Raw genomic sequence first — 17,882 nt, 5'->3', positions numbered from 1 at the left:
ACAAAAGATGTTGCAGCCATCAAGCCACTATATTACAACCACCCCGACGGTGAACCCTGAGGGAACTCAGGATATAAACAGGATGCCCACCATCAAGCCATCAACCACTGCATCCACCCCGCAACAGTGCACCCTCAGGAGACTCAAGATGAGAAAGCACAGGATACTGGCCCCAGATAGCTGAGGTGCATATCAAAGGAATGATTTCATTGAGCCCAGAATTTTGAATCTTCCCATACATAGAAAAGCACTAAATTCATTAGCTTGAGATGTCTGGTTTTCTTTAATCAACAGTAATCTTTTGAGGTTCCAAACTACCTGGCCTTGTTGCAAAAGCTCCTGTATGTCCTGGCTTCTCCCTTACCTCTTCAGAGCTGTCCCTCAGAGCTATCTGAGAGGCTGTGTCCCGGGGTTAAGTCCTCAGTTTTGTCTGCCAAATAAAACTTAATTCTCAACTTTTAGGTTGTGCATTTTTTTCAGTCGACAAGTACATACCACACTAGTATTAAAAAAAGGCACTATGACAGCTGGAAGTCTGAGTTTATAGGGTAAGGATAAAAAGCAGATAGAAATAATGCATCCACGTCAATTTCTTATTCACATGTCACAGGCAAAGGTGGATGAATAGACATGGCTAAGGACTGGAAATTTATTGATAGAGGTTCTTTTCTTAAGATACTAAATAGTACAAGATCTTATTCAGAAAAAGAAAACTGAAAATAGAATCTGGGAGCAATTATTTTATTAAAGATTTCCTATTTCATGAGAAGAGACACACAGAAAGAGACAGGTATTCTTTTTCTGCTTGACACTGTTTTTCCTGGTTGTAATTCCTGGAACAGTTATTGTAGAGGAAAGCATGCCACCCACTGGGGTTCTTTCCCAGAGACTCTGAGAAAGAAAGCTTCACCCATTCCCTTTGAATTTCTCAAGTGTTGCAACAAAATCATCCAGTAATGTGACATTACTTACAATGTCCACCGGAGGGCGATATGCTCCTACTGATACCACCTGTTGCATAATCTGCGAGGACTAACTTTAGTTACTTATAGTATTAAGAATACATAATAAATTAAATAAGTAAAATAAAAGACGCCCCTTCGATATATGTAAAGACATAGAGGAAAAGATGTAAATGGCACCAATCCTGCCCCCACTCCCATTTCCTTACCCATGGTTCCAGGGTAGACTATATTCCCAGGGGTCCTGGAATGCTTCTGTTCCACACTGATGTGTGACACAGGGCACAGAGTTAATGGTTTCGCCTGGAGTATAGCTGGTCTTCTTAGGTTCCTTTGTATCTCATCCTGGAGAGAGGACAAGATTAGGAGATGAATATTATTATTGTAACCATTTTAGAGATGAGGACCCTGAAACTGAAGCCCAGAGAAGTTTATTATCTGGTCCAAGAATAGGGGCCTCATCTCTGTGCTCTCACAGTACCCTGTTCTTTCCCTAGCCACACTCTGTTGTAAGCTGACTGTTATTTGTCTTTCTCATCCACTAGATGGAGGTAATAGATGCCTAGGGACTGCATTTTTTTAAAAAATGCAAATGGTTTTCTTTATATATATAAATTTATTTATTTATTTTTGGCTGCACTGGGTCTTTGTTGCTGTGCATGGGCTTTCTCTAGTTGTGGTGAGCGGGGGCTACTCTTCATTGCAGCGAGCAGGCTTCTCATTGAGGTGGCTTCTCTTGTTGCGGAGCATGGGCTCTAGGCACACAGGCTTCAGTAGTTGTGGCACGCGGGCTCAGTAGTTGTGGCTCGCAGGCTCTAGAGCACAGACTCAGTAGTTGTGGCACATGGACTTAGCTCTGCGGCATGTGGGATCTTCCCGGACCAGGGCTCGAACCCGTGTCCCCTGCATTGGCAGGCGGATTCTTAACCACTGCACCATCAGGAAGTCCCTGCATTTTAAAAAAATTAGTAAAAATTTAAAAAGTTTATTTTATTGAAGTATGATTTGATTTACAAGGTTGTGTTAATTTCTACTATGCAGCAGAGTGATTCAGTTATACATATACACATACATTCTTTTTCATATTCTTTTCCATTATGGTTTATCACAGGATATTGAATGTAGTTCCCTGTGCTGTACAGTAGGACCTTGTAGTTTATCCATCCTATATATAATAATTTGCATCTGTTAATCCCAAACTCCCAATCCATCCCTCCCCCACTCCCCTCCTCCTTGGCAACCACAAGTCTTTTCTCTATATTCATGAGTCTGTTTCTGCTTTGTTTCATTTGTGTCATATTTTAGATTCCACATATAAGTGATATCATATGGTGTTTGTCTTTCTCTGACTTACTTCACTTAGTACGATAATCTCTAGGTCCATCCATGTTGCTGCAAATGGCATTATTTCATTCTTTTTGATGGTTGAGTAGTGTTCCATTGTATATATATACCACATCTTCTTTATCCATTCATCTGTTGATGGACATTTAGGTTGCTTCCATGTCTTGGCTATTGTAAATAGGGCTGCTATAAACATAGGACTGCATGTATCTTTTCGAATTATGCTTCTGTAGGGACTGCATTTTGTTCACTGCTCTATCCTAGCATGGAGAGCAGTGCTAGGCAGCTAGTAGGCATAAAATGGAGTAAAGCTGGAGAGATAATAAGGTATGAGGTGGGGTAGGATGAGGTTCTATCTGACGTGATTCCTCTGTTAGTGGCTTGGATGAATGAAGACAGGAGTATGTCTGAGAGGAAAGAGAATAAATGATGTATGTTGTCTGATGAGTCCATTAAATGGGGAAAGAGCATCTAGCATCCTGCAGACTTGTAGCCTATTACTTCTTCTATCCCATCACTGGACTGCTCTGACTCTCACTTTAAGTGGCCAAAAATGGCACCTGAGAGAATGTATATTAAATTATCTGGATCCTAGAGCCAACTACAATCATGATCATTGATCCTTCTTTTCAATGCCCTGATATAATAACAGCAACAACACTAGCAGATTCTTATTGCGTGCTTGCTAGGTGTCACTCACTGTGCCAGGAGATTATATGCATGACCTCATTTAAACCTCACAGTGAAGTTGAGTGTGGGTTTTTCCAGATTTTACAAAGCCAGACATCAGTAGGTAGAAGACTTGGGATTTCAGCCCAGGCCCAAATGCCAAGTCCTTGCTCTTTCCTTGAAGTAATAGATGCTTAAATCATGGCACATAGACCACTGTAAGTGTCCACAATGACTTTAATGGTACATGGATGAACATCTCATATACAATTTTAAAGTATATTATATTTTTTGTGCAATAGAAGAGAAGACAGCTAACACATGAAGAAATATTGTGGCCTTCTTCGGAGGCAGGGGGAAAAACATTGACATCACACAGCCTGTGCAAGACCCTTTAAATACTCCCTTGAACACCTCTGTCCTTTCCCCACTGGGTCTAAGCTGCTTATCGCTTCTCTTTCCCTCCAATTCCCCATCCCCAAACACCTGGGAGGTCATCCACTTGCCCCAACAGCTTGTCCAGTGTCAGGTTCTAGCACTTTCTCTCATCCCTTTTCACCAGCACAACAGTTCTCGACTTTCATTCTCACACCAGCCCAGGACACATACGTTGTATGCCAGCTTAACAATGCTGTCTGCAACTCCTGAACATGGGTTTTTAACCAAATAAACTCATGAATGATTTGCACACGGCATAGAGAAGGAGAAAATAGTCAACATTCACTTTGAAAGAAAAGTCACTCTGAGGAAAAGAGAAAAATCATATATACACATTTCTTTGTACAAAAACACTAACATGATAGAAGCATGAAGTCTTGAACCACTTTTTTTCTTTCTCTCTCTGGATCCCATCCATGCAATGGAATGTCATATAGGTGTAACTCTAAGTGCAATTTAGTATTTTCTGACCACCAAGATGATGGAATCTCCTGGGGCATATATGTAAGTTAATGTTCTCCCTCCCTTTCTACATTTTCTAGCTCAACTCAACCTCTAAATGGTGAAGAGACAAGCTATTCCAAATAACAAAGGAGGAAGCTTGTGGAGTAGGGGGACATGTTAGAGAAACCAGGTCATAAAATCCCTCCCTCCAGTTTGGGGTGGGAGATGACGAAAAAATGAGGCATAGGGATTGAAGGATGATAGCTTCTCTGTGTGATGGCACAGTCATGTTACTCACAATTATACATGGAAACATATCCACTTAGTTGGGTTTTATTTATTAAAAAATAAATTTAAATGCTTTTATTATTATTATTATATTTTTTGGCTGCACCATGTGCAGCTTGTAGGATCTTAGCTGCCTGACCAGGGATCGAACCCGGGCCCTCGGCAGTGAAAGCAAGGAGTCCTAACCACTGGACCGCTAGGGAATTCCCCTGAGTTGGGTTTTAATTTGTTGATAAGTCAAGTTAAGCAATTCAATGCATATTGTATGCCCATCTAATGAAACATATGTACAGAAGAGAAACAGCAAGAAAATGACAAATTGAAAGAACTCCAGACACTTTTACCTAAGTGCTAGAACACTGAAGATATTTATTGGAACTTTACTCCTATGAAATATTATTACCTCAGTGAAAAGCTGGAAAAAAAACTAAACATCCATCAGAAGTTGGTTAAATAAGTTATGGAAGAGCCATATTTTAAAATTCTATGAAGCCATTAAGTGATGATGTTTATACATATCATTTGGCATGAAAAGACACTGACCACCTATTGTTTGATAAAAATCTCCAGTATCAAGAAATTACGTATAAATTAATGCTGATTTTGTCGTATACAACATAGTAATACATATTTTCTACTTATTAAGTATTTATTTCTGAATACTTAACACATGTACAAGATAGGAATTTCAGAACATCAAACAGGGCATACAGTGCACAGATATCTCTCACTCTTCTGTCTCCCTGTCCCCCTACCCAGAGACAGATTCCAAAAGAAAACCAAGCAAAATGACAGCATCATTTGAAAAATAAGCACAATGAGGTATGTAATACTAATAAATCTTAAACATAGTATATAAAAATACATTAAATAAACAATGTAGCTGAAAATAACACCTATGTCTAAGTAGCGAAAATGTGAGTGCTGACCTAAAACACACACAGGGATAAGCAATAGAAAACGTCCTAAAAATGTTTAGGAAACCGTTTGGATATAGTGGTCCTTTGTACCAGATGCAACTGCTAAAAACAATCCTGTTCACAATAGCGCCATAACCGTACAGTACATATGAACAATCTGCAAATGATTTGTGAGAACTGGGTGATGTAAAAGACGATTTGAAAAAGTAGAGCCACTACTTGCTGATGGGACTTGCTGATTGGAAAATTATCATTATCGTTGTACCCAGACAAATGTGTGCTTAGGTTTTTTGTTTTTATTGTCATTATGAGCAAGTCCATTGGAAAACACTGGTGGGGCAGGGGTAGAAACTTGGCGCGACATCACGGGTTCACCAGTCCAGAAACAGACCTCTGTCACACACTGTCTTTGACAAGCACTGAGGTGGTTCCCTCGTGTTTCAGGTGTGTTGCGGGCCCAGTGCCTGCCCCTCTTCGGGAAGAGAGGCAGGGGCTCACTTGGTAGACCCACTCTGGACGGCTCTGTGCTCCTTCATGACCCCCTCCCCCCGCAATCGCCACTGTTGAACTCCTCGACGACCACGCTGCACACGGTGCTCGCGTCCAGGCAGTGCGTGCCCACGTCCAGGAAGTGTGAGGCGACGCTGTAAACTCTGGGGTGAGAGACTAACGCGTGGAAACTCTGCACCCTGCACCTGCTGCAGAAGCTGTGCAGAGCTGGGTGGGTGTGGGATTGGTACATCATGATGCTCCTGGCGCCCAGGAAGAGCATGAAGCGCGAGACTGGGACAAGGAAGTGTGGGTGCTGCTTCTTCCTGCACAGCCTGCAGCTGCAAACCAGAACTCACAGGTTTGCAGGGGCCCAGGCTCAAATTTAACCGTGCGGCAGTGGTTCACCCACAGTGTAGTTCACCAGGCCTGGGGACTCGAAGGTGTCCAACAAACTTGGCCGTATGCATGCAGCTGAGGCCTCACAGCTTCCCCAATGTCTCCAGCGCTCTGGCTGCGTGCCCAGGTGTATCTCGTTGAGGGGGATACGGAGGGTGCTGGCAGCTTCGGGGCTTGTGGCACACCTTTGGAGCCCGCCTCCTGGGCCCGCCGCCACCAGCGCTTCTGCTGAATCCTTACCAGATCCCACCTGGCCGCCGCTGGCCTCCTCCCCGCGCGTGGCTCCCCACCCGGATTTGGATAGGTGGGCACCGCGTGTCCCTGACCGGATGGCTGCACAGGCGGCGGCAGGATCCCCGGTTTCCTTTTGGACCCGCGGCTGAACGTTCGCGCTGCTCCTCACTCTGCCCAAAGTGCCTGCAGCCTTCAAGTGTGTGCCCCACGGCCCCTGGTTTCCCAGTAAGTTACTGAGCAGCCTCATTGCATCAGCCTGATTGACCACTTGTGCTGTGAAGAGACCCTTCCCTTGCCCCTATGAAACAGCCTTTACTGGCCTGAAATTCTGGCTGAGCCCATCAGCTGCTTCTTCTCCTAACTACTGTTTTCTATTGTCGATGCAAATCAGCAGCCTAACCTTAAAATATTGAAACACTGAAAATACTGCAGACCTTTTAGCTAGCATGCAGCAGCAGGCAGAACAGTTCAAAATAAGCATTGTTCACCTAGTAGAGTCAAACTGAGGTATACAAAAAGACTTTCTGTGTAGTGTGTGAGTAGTTGTGCTAAAGTTGGGAGTAGTAAAGATGATGACTCACAATACTGTGTTACAACACACCAGTGGATCCATAGAGAAACTGGATGTTAACCTCAATATAGGACAAAAAGTCACTTATTTAAGTTCATTCTCTAAGAACAGGAAGTAAAAGAAGAAACAATACATTAATTTGTCCATCTGTACCAAGAACAAATTAACAGCTCTGGGAAGCATAGATAGGAAGCTGAACCGTTCTCTGGAGATTGATGTGATCATTGGGCATGGCCAGAGGAGAGACCCCACAAAATGAACATAGATCCTCTTCCCTGAGGTGTAACAGTTAAACAGTGAGGAGTCTTCAAAAAATTACTTCCTGAATTAAGTAGTGACACCTACACATACTGGCTGCAAGCAGAGATGCACAAATCCACCCGCAATCTAAATTCAGTCATTCTTAACATTTTGTCATATACACATATCTATATGCATGCATATATGTATGTAGTTTTTCAAAAACATTTTTAAGTAAGATACACATATCAGTGCCATTTCGTCTCTCAGTACTTCAGCACTCCTGGCCTAAGAATAAAGACATAATTTATAGCCACAATATCATTATCACACCTATAAGTCAATGATAATTTTCTAATTTCATCTAACTTCCAGTGTAATAGGGAAGACCTTTTGTATTCTATTACAAGTTAATCACTAAAGGGATGTTGCCTATAAAGCTTAAATTATACCTAATGGTCCATCTCTGGGAACCCTGCCTCCCAGGTAATGAGTGTTAAGCTAAAATACCTTCGTTTAGCTCATAGGAAATGTCCTGACCAGGCCCACCTGTGAATGGCTGTGCAAAGGAACAAATTAACACATCCCCTCCGGAGTCTGGCTGGAACCAGGGCTTTACCCCCTCCCCTTTTAGTATAAAAGAAGCCTGAATTTTAACTCAGGGAAGGTGTTTCTTTGGGACACTAGTCCACTATCTTCTTGGTCTGCTGGCTTTCCGAATAAAGCTGCTATTCTTTGCCCCACCCAACAACTCATCTCTCAATTTATTGGCCTGTCGTGCGGTGAGCAGCACAAGCTTGGCCTCAGTAACACCAGTATATATTTTCAATTTCCAAATTGTTTCCTAAATGTGTTTTTAAAATTTCCCCCCTCAACACAGGATCTATTAAAAACCACACATTAAATTTGGTTATGTCTTATTAGTCTGTTTAATCTAGAACAATCTCACCACCCTTTTTTTTCTCCATGATACTGATTTTTTTTTAACAGACCAGGTCAGTTACCTGCTGATTTTACCTGATTGCTTCCTTGTGGTGTCATTTAGATTGTTCTTCTACCCAATTTATTTCCTATACAGCTAAAACTCAGGGCTAAAGGTTTGATTAGATTCAAGTTACACATTTTGGCAAGTATGTTGTTTTGGCAGATGTTGTTGCATACATCATACTGCATCATATCAGAGGTTCATGATGTCAAGTTATCCCAGTAGTAATGATACTAAATGTTATTCTTCGTTAAAATGATGATTTCCAGGTTTCTCCATTGTGAAGGTACAGTTTTTACTTTGCAATAAACAAGTAATCTGAGAGGTGTTATTTTGACACTGTGTAACTATCTTGTTCCTTTCCAACCCTTTGCCTAATGGTTTAAGAATCCATTGATAACCTTTGATTGAACCAATTATTTTATTGTTAAATTACAAAATAGTGATTTTCTGATTCTAGATTTCCTTCTACTTTTATTAGCTTTCATTCATCCATAAAGATGAGCTTTCTCTCATCAGCTGCAGATGGACTATTTCTCCTTTAAAGGCAGGGTATGTACTTTATTCTTTACTCTGCAAACTGATAATTATAGGCAAAGAGTAGGAGTAATATTCTAATTCAAAAAGATACATGCACCCCAATGTCATAGCAGCACTATTAACAGTAGCCAAGACATGGAAGCAACCTGAATGTCCATCAACAGATGAATGGGTAAAGAAGATGTGGTGTGTATATATATATATATATATATATATATATATATACACAATAGAATTTTATTTGGCCATAAAAAAGAATGAAATAATACCATTTGCAGCAACATGGATGGACCTAGAGATTATCATACTAAGTGAAGTAAGTCAGACAAAGACAAATATCACATAATATCACTCATATGTGGAATCTAATTTCTAAAAATGATACAAATGAACTTATTTACAAAACAGAAACAGAGTCACAGACACAGAAAACAATCTTATAGTTACCAAAAGGGAAGGGGGAGGAGGGATAAATTAAGAGTTCGGGATTAACAGATACACACCACTATACATAAAATAGATAAACAACAAGGATTTAGTGTATAGCACAGGGAACTATATTCAATATCTTGTAATAATCTATAATGGAAAAGAACCAGAAAATATGTATAAATGAATCACTTTGTTGTACGCTGAAGCTAACACAATATTGTAAATCAACTATTCTTCAATAAAATAAAAATAAATAAAAATTTAAAAAGAGTAGCAGTAATAGTTATCTCCAATTACTGAAAATTATTCCCTCTCTCTGTCTCTTTCTCTCTTTTCCTCTGGGTATTATTTTGGACTCATGGATTTTTATTTATTCAGTAATTTACAGGCAATTTTTTAAAGTTTAAATTGTCCCAACTTTGGCCCATGGGAACCCTTTCAAACCAGCTCCTTCCTGTATCCTTTTGCATTTACCCATTAATCTTTGAGCACTTCCTTGTTTTCCAAATCAACTAGATGCCCCAGGCTCTCCTTGGACTTTTACTATCCTGGCCCTGGAATTACACATTTCTACAAAGAGCTCTGGTTTCTTTTAGTGGAGCATTATATTCAGAACAATGCCTGGGTACATCATGGCACACTTTTTACTACTGAACTTTTTATTGTGGTAATTGTAGATATGCATACAGTTGTAATATATAACTTGGAAAGATTCCTTGTACCCCTTACCCAATTTCCCCCAATGATAGCATTTTGCAAAACTATAGTATGACAACTAGGATATTTTTATTGATAAAATCCATCAGATTTCCCCAGTTTTATGTATACTCTTTTGTGTGTGTGTGTATTTATTGATAGTCCTATAGTATAAGCCTGACAGTTGGCTTTTCTTTTTGTAATGCAAGTACCTGACTTAAGCTTTGATTGTCTAGGCATCCACTTCAAAGAAGCATTCACTTCAAAGGTGGCTATCTCAATAAACACAGTTGCCACCTATGTGACTACATAAAGAACCTGGCTGAACCCCATAGTCACCCCAAACTCCTTTTAGAGATCTTGGATGATTTTTATAACTGACCGTTTGGGCCGCTTGTCTTTTTTTCTTCCCGACCTTTAAATTCCCATTCCTATGTTTTAAATTCACCAACATAAAGTACAGACAAAAAAATGTTTCTTGCCATTTCAGTAAACAACAAATGTTGCCCACGACCAAGCCATCAGCCACTGCAGCCAACCCCCCCCCCTCCACAATGGTGCACACTGAGGGGAATTCAGGATGGAGGAAAACAGGATACTGGCCCTAGATAGTTAAGATGCATATATATCTAAGGAAAAATTTCAGTGACCCCAGTTTCTTGCATCTTCCCCTACATAGAAAAACACTAAAATCAACTTGAGATGTCTGTTTTTGTGATTAGCAGTAATCTTCTGATGATCGACTATATATTTTTTTTTCAGCAAAAACTCCTATATATCCCGGCTCCTCCTTTACCTCTTCAGAACACTTCCTCAGAGTTGAGAGGCTGTCTCCCAGGCAATAGTCCTCAGTAATTTCCCTGAGTAAAACATAACCATGACTTTTAGGTTGTGTGTTTTTCTTCCAAAGACAAGAGGGAGCCCATAAAACACAAGGCCCCCCCACTCTAGACCTCTAAAAGCAGAACCCCAGATCTTGCCCTCTCTCTCTACCTGTGACCTTGCTGTGTGGCCCCAGGTGTGCTATGTCATTTCCAGGACCTGTAAGTAATAAACCTTCTTTTCAAAGTTTCTTGATGGTTATTGCTGAGTGTGTCTTGTGATTATAATAAGAACCACAAGGGCCAGTCCAGCCACAACATTGATTATTGATAGGTTGAGACCAGCACAAAACAAGTTCTATGCAATTATATCACATATATAGGTAAGTATCCCATCATCACAATTATTAACCACTGGTATGATAAATCTGTTTAATATTTCTAAATTTTGTCATTTCCAAAATTTGATATAAATGAAATCAAACAATATGTAGCTATTTGAGATTGGCTTTTATTCACTCAGCATAATACTCTGGGTAACGTCCAAGTTGTTGGGAGTATCAATAGTTCATTCTTTTTATTGCTGAGCAGTATTTCATGGTGTCTGTTTTATACAGTTTGTTTAAAAATTTACCTGTTGAAAGACATCTGTGATGTTTCCATTTTTTAGTTATCACAAATAAATCTTCTATGGACACTATGTACAGGTTTCTCTATGAACATAAGTTTTCTTTAAGATAAAGAGTTCATTTGCTGGGGTGTATGGTAGTTGTATATTTAGTTTTATAAGAAACGGCCAAACTACTTTCCAGAGTGGCTGTACAATTTTACAATTTTACCAGCAATGCATGTGATCCAATGATGTCTCCATATTCTCCCCAGTGTTTAGTGTTGTCATTAATTTTTATTTTAGCCATTCTCATAGGTGTGTAGTGATATCTCATTGTGGTTTTCACTTGCATCTTCCTCATGGTTAATGATATAGGACATCTTTTCATGTGCTTATATGCCATCTGTGTATCCTCATGTCTTTGTCCATTTTCTAATTGGGTTTGGTTGGGATATTTTTGTTTTGCATTTTTACTGTTGAGTTTTAAGAGTTATTTATATATTCTGGATAGTTTTTTGTTGGATATGTGGTTTACAAATATTTTCTTCTAGTCTGTTCTGATTTTTTCATCCTGTTTACAATGTGCTTTGCAGAGCAAAAGTTTTGGATTTTCATGACATCCAATTTATCAATTTCTCTTTTATTGATCATGACTTGCTGTCAGGCCTCAGAACTCTTTGACCCTAAACCCCAAAGATTTTCTTAAGTTTTATCCTCAAAGTTTTAAAGTTTTATATTTAAGTCTGTGATTCACTTTAATTTTTATATAAAGTGTTAGGTTTAGATTAAGGTTTCTTTTTTTTTGTCTATGGATGTCCAATGACTTCAGCACCATTTCTTTTTTTAGAACTATTTTATTTTATTTTATTAAAAATATTTTTTAGCACCATTTCTTGAAAAGGTTATGAAAAAACTGTTCTTCCTCTATTGAATTGTTCTTTCACCACTGTCAAAAACCAGATGAACATATTTGTGTGGGTCTATTTCTGGGTTCTCTATCCTGTTCTATTGATCTATGTATCTATACTCACACTAATACCACACAGTATTAAGTATTGTAGCTATATAGTGTGGCTTCATATCAGATAGACTAATTCCTTGCACTTTATTCTTCTTTTTCAAGATGATTTATGCTATTCTAAGGCCTGTGCCTTTCCATACAATTTTTTTTTTGCCACACCACACAGCATGCAGGATCTTAGTTCCTCATCCAGGGGTTGAACCTATGCCCCCTGCAGTAGGAGCTCAGAGTCTTAACCGCTGGACCACCAGGCAACTCTTCCATACAAATTATTTTCTTCTCCAAAAAAAGCCTGAGAATTAGATGATTTATTTTCTTATTGTTATTTTTTTAGAACCTGGAGGGAGATGCCTTTTTTTTAATACATCTTTATTAGAGTATAATTGCTTCACAATGCTGTGCTAGTTTCTGTTGTACAACAAAGTGAATCAGCCATATGCATACATATATCCCCACATCCCCTCTGTCTTGAACCTCCCTCCCACCCTCCCTGTCTCACTCCTCTAAGTCATCGCAAAGCACCGAGCTGATAAATAAGCTTCTATATGTCTACAAAAACCTGGCTGGAATTTTAATATTGAATTGCATTAAAACTACAGATCAATTTGGGGAGAATTGATATCTTTACTATGTTGAATCTTCCAATTTCTGAACATGGTATGCCTCTCCATTTATTTAGTTATTCTTGATTATTTTCATCAGTGTATTTTAATGTTCAGCATAAAAATACTGTACATGTTTTGTTAAATACATACCTAAGTATCTTAGTCTGTTTGGGCTGCCATGACAACTTACCATTGACTGGGTGGGTTAAACAACAGAAATTTATCTTCTCACAGTTCTGAATGCTGGAAGTCCAAGATCAGGATGTCAGCATGGTCAGGTTCTGGTTAGAGTTCTCTTCAAGTGCTTACATTGCATCTCCTCAGTGCATGCATGTGAAGGGGCAGGGGGAGATCTCTTCCTCTTCTTTTAAGGCCACGAATCTTACTGGATTAGGACTCTGAATTTTTGAACTCATTTAACCTTAATTACTTCCTAAAAGCCTTATCACCAAATACAGTCACATTGGGGCTTAGGGCTTCAACATATGAATTTGGGTGGGGACACAATTCAGGCCATAGAACTAAGTAATTCATTTTCTTTGGCATAATTGTAAATGGTATTGTATTTTTAATTCGGTTTCCACAAATTCATTGTCAGTATAAAGAAATGGGATAGATTTTAATGCATTGATCTTTTATACTGTGACATGGCTGACCTCACTTATACTAAATAGTAGGACGTTTTTGGTAGATTTCTTGGAATTTTACATGTAGACCATCATGTCATCTGCAAATAGAGACAGTTTTATTTTTCCTTCAAATTTTTATAATTTTTTCTTTATCTTGCCTTATTGCACTATGTAGAATTCCAGTATTATGTTGAATAAAAGTGGTGAGGGCATAAATCTTTGCCTCCTTTTCAATCTTAGAGGGAAAGCATTCAGTCTTTCTTCATTAACTATTTTGTTGGAAGTAGTTTTTTTGTAGATGCTCTTTACCAAGTTCAGGTAATCATCCCCTCTATTCTTAACTTGCTTAGAGGTTTGGTTTTCCCTCAATTTTTTTAAAAATTGAAATTTATTTGACATATAACTGTACATTTCAAGTATACAACATGGTGATTTGATACATTTATATAGTATAATATGACTGCCATTGTAGCAATAGTTAACACCTCTACACCATCACCTAATTATCATTTCTTTTTTGTGGTGGGAATAAATAAGATCTAGTCTCTTAGCAATTTAGATGATTATAACACAATATTGTTGTCTATATTCACTACACTGTAGATTAAGTCTCCAAGACTTATTTATCTACTAGTTGCAAGTTTGTACCCTTAAACAACATCTCTCTCATTCCCCCCAATACCCAACCCTGATAACCAACATTTTGCCCTATGTTTTTATGAGTTTGGCCTTTTTAGATTTCACATGTAAGTGACAGCATACAGCATTTGTCATTGTCTGATTTATCTCACTTAGCATAATGTCCTCAAAGTCCATCCATGTTGTCACAAATGGCAGAATTTCTTCTTTCTCATCGCTGAATAATATTCCATATTATTATCTGTCCATAGCAGACACACATCTTACATCTTCTTTATCCATTCATCCATTGATGGATACCTAGGTTGTTTCCATATATTGGCTATTGTGAATAATGCTACAATAAAGATGGGAGTACATATATCTCTTTGATATTCTGTTTTCATTTCCTTTGGGTATACAGCCAGAAATGGAATTGCTGAATCATATGGTAGTTCTATGTTTTAAGTTTTTTGAGGATCCTCCAGTAGACAGAACTTAGAGCAGTGCATCTCGTTGTTCATTTGACTTGAAGGAGAGATGGTCAGATATGTGATTATATCCCAATTCAAGGGCTATGGCCAGAGGTTTGGCTGGATGGTCAGGGATTTAGAAAGAACATAGAAAATTGTTGACAAGGAAATTTGGGGAAGAGGTATGTGAATAGACCTCTCTGAATGGGCAAAAAATACAAAATTATTTGTGTCCCTTGTCGATGTCCTCTTAAGCGTGACCTCAGCAAAGGATGATTTTAATAATCCACTGACACATTCTCTAAATACCAGTCAGCCTCCTTCACCAGCCACACCACAATCCCTGTCATTGTTTATTGGGCTCATGAACAAAGTGACCATGTTGTGAGGGAAGGATGTTATGCATGGTCCCAGCCACATGCACTTCCACTCACCAAGGTTGACCAGGCTGCAGCCACTGCTGAGTGCTCAATCTGCCAGAAGCAGAGACCAATGGCCCCCAATATGGCACCATTCCCTAGGGTGACCAGTCAGCTACCTGGTGGCAAGTTGATTAAATGGGACCCCTTCTATCATGGGAGGAGCTGTGTTTTGTTCTTACCAGAAGAGGCACTTACTCTGGATATGGATTTACATTCCCTGCATGCGGTGCTTCTCCCAAAACTATCATATGTGGGCTTACAGAATTACTTATCCACTGTCATGGTATTCTACATAACAGTGCTTGTGCTTCTGATTAAGTTACTAACTTTTTAGCAAATGAAGTGCAGCAATGGGCCCATGCTCATGGAATTCACTGGTCTTACCATGTTTCAAACCGTGCTGTTCTATTTTGATAGAACAGTGGAATGACTCAGTTACAACTCCAGCTAAGTGGCAATATGTTGCAGAGCTAAGGCAAGTTTCTCAAGAAGGCTGTATATGCTCTGAATAAGAGTCCAATATGTGGTGCTGTTTCTTCCATAGCCAGGATTCATGGGTTCAGGAATCAGGGGGTGGAAATGGGAGTGGCAACACACACTGTTACCCCTAGTGACCCACTAGTAAAATTTTTGCTTCCTGTTCCTGTGACCTTATGCTCAGCTGGCCTAAAGGCCTTAGGTCCAAAGGGAAGAATGCTTCCACCAGGAGACACAACAATGACACTCCTCTGACCTGTAAGTTAAGACTGCTGCCACACCACCTTGATCTTTTTGTGCCTCTGAATCAATGTAAAGAAGGGAGTTACTGTGCTGGCTGGGTGGCTGATCCTTACTACCAAGGGGACACTGGACAACTACTCTATAATGGAGGTAAGAAAGAGCATGTCTATTTTACATTTGGTAGTGTATATATGTCCATGCCACTCTCTCACTTCATCTCAGCTTCCCCTTCCCCTTCCCCGTGTCCTTAAGTCCATTCTCTACGTCTGCATCTTTAGCTAATGGGAAGCAGCCGCATAGCACAGGGAGATCAGCTCGGTGCTTTGCGACCACCTAGAGGGGTGGGATAGGGAGGGTGGGAGGGAGGGAGACGCAAGAGGGAAGAGACGTGGGAACATATGTATATGTATAACTGATTCACTTTGTTATACAGCAGAAACTAACACACCATTGTAAAGCAATTATACTCCAATAAAGATGTTAAAAAAATAGCCAAAAAAAAAAAAGAAAAAGAAAGAGCATGTCTGCAACACAGCAGATCCCTTAGTATTTCCACACCCTGTGATTAAGGACAATGAAGAATTACAAAAACCCAATTCAGACAGGATTGCTAATGGCCCAGACCCTTCAGGAACAAAAGTTTGGGTCACCCCACCATATAAATAACTATGACCAGCTGAGGTGTCTGCTGAAGGCATAGGGAATATGGAATGGGTAGTAGAAGAAGGAAGTTGCAAATACCAACTACAACCATGTGACCAGTTACAGAAATGGGGACTGTAATTGTCATGAGTATTTTCTCCTTATTTTGTTATGAATTTCTTTTTGTGTATATATACATAAAATAAGCATGTATCTTTTTTCTTTCCTTTCTTACCTCCTTATCATATGACATAAGATGTATTAACTGCATATGATAATATTTAAATGTTTTTAATTTTACATCATGGTAATTTTTTTTTTTGAGCAGAAACCAGTCTCATTTTATTTGGAAGACCAAGATCGTCATGGCTACCTAAACTCCATGGGTTTTGAGCAACAAATCAGGACAGTTACTAAGTTTGAATTTGCCTACAGGGGAGAGCTTTTATATAACTGTATTCCAAACCGTCCTTCCCTCTACATGGGACATCTGCTGGCTCTAGGGAATCTGGCTGGAATACCAAAAGCTGCTATAAAATGTATATTTTGTTGCCCCTTCTGATTATGTCTGGTTACTGCCATATGTTCTTTATGAATTCACAGTTATTCTTAGAAAATATCCTTAGGGGTGTGGTAAAAATTCACAGGACAGAGAAATACAGGAAAATGAGAGTTTGGTTTTCAACCACAGATTCAACAACCTGGCCCTAAACAAGACTTCTGGCCTTACAACTAAGTGCCTAGGAGTGGAGACAAGAAAACAACAGAAAAATGTAACCAGATCTGTCATTATTACTCCCGGTAGCAAGCGTAAGATGCCTATATTAGTTTCCTAGGGCTGCTATAACAAATTGTCACAAACTGGATGACTTGGAACAATAGAATTCCATTGTCCCACCATTCTGGAGACTAGAAGTCTAAAATGAAGGTGTTAGCAGGACCATGCTCCCTCTAAAACCTATAGGGGAGGCTTCGATTCTTCTTAGCTTTTGGTGATTTGCCAGAAGTCTTTGGCATCCCTTGGCTTGTAGATACATCACTAGAATTCTCTGTCTTCACATGGCCTTCTCTCTGGGTGTCTTCTCATTGTCTTCCCTCTGTGTCTGTCTATGTGTCCAAATTTCTCCTTATGACAATATCAGTCATATTGGATTAAGGCCCATCCTGACCTTATTTTAACTTGATTACATCTGCAAAGACCTTATTTCCAAATAAGGTCACATTCTGAGATACTGGGGGTTAGGACTTTGACAGATCTTTTTTTGGGGGGTGGGCATAATTCAACCCATAACCTCCTAATGCAGTCGCATTATTCTTTTGTTTTTTTCATGGTTGAATAATATTTTATTTATTGTGTGTGTGTGTGAATCTTTTTTTTTTTAACATCTTTATTGGAGTATAATTGCTTTACAAGACAACCCTCAGAATGGGAGAAAATATTTGCAAATGAAGCAACTGACAAAGGATTAATCTCCAAAATTTACAAGCAGCTCATGCAGCTCAATATCAAAAAAACAAACAACCCAATCTAAAAATGGGCAGAAGACCTAAATAGACATTTCTCCAAAGAAGATATACAGATTGCCAACAAACACACGAAAGAATGCTCAACATCATTAATCATTAGAGAAATGCAAATCAAAACTACAATGAGATATCATCTCACACCG

At 39.3% G+C, this 17,882-nt stretch overlaps 1 pseudogene; it reads right to left on the bottom strand.

The window, feature by feature from the left end:
* Window positions 1-5,505: 5,505 nt before the first annotated feature.
* On the bottom strand, window positions 5,506-6,520 carry LOC137216676 (centromere protein V-like protein 3; annotated as a pseudogene).
* Between the last annotated feature and the right edge of the window lie 11,362 nt (window positions 6,521-17,882).

Source organism: Pseudorca crassidens, chromosome X, assembly GCF_039906515.1.
Source record: "Pseudorca crassidens isolate mPseCra1 chromosome X, mPseCra1.hap1, whole genome shotgun sequence".
NCBI lineage: Eukaryota > Metazoa > Chordata > Mammalia > Artiodactyla > Delphinidae > Pseudorca > Pseudorca crassidens.
The sequence above is the reverse complement of the archived record's forward strand: the minus strand, read 5'-3'. Positions and strand labels throughout refer to the sequence as shown.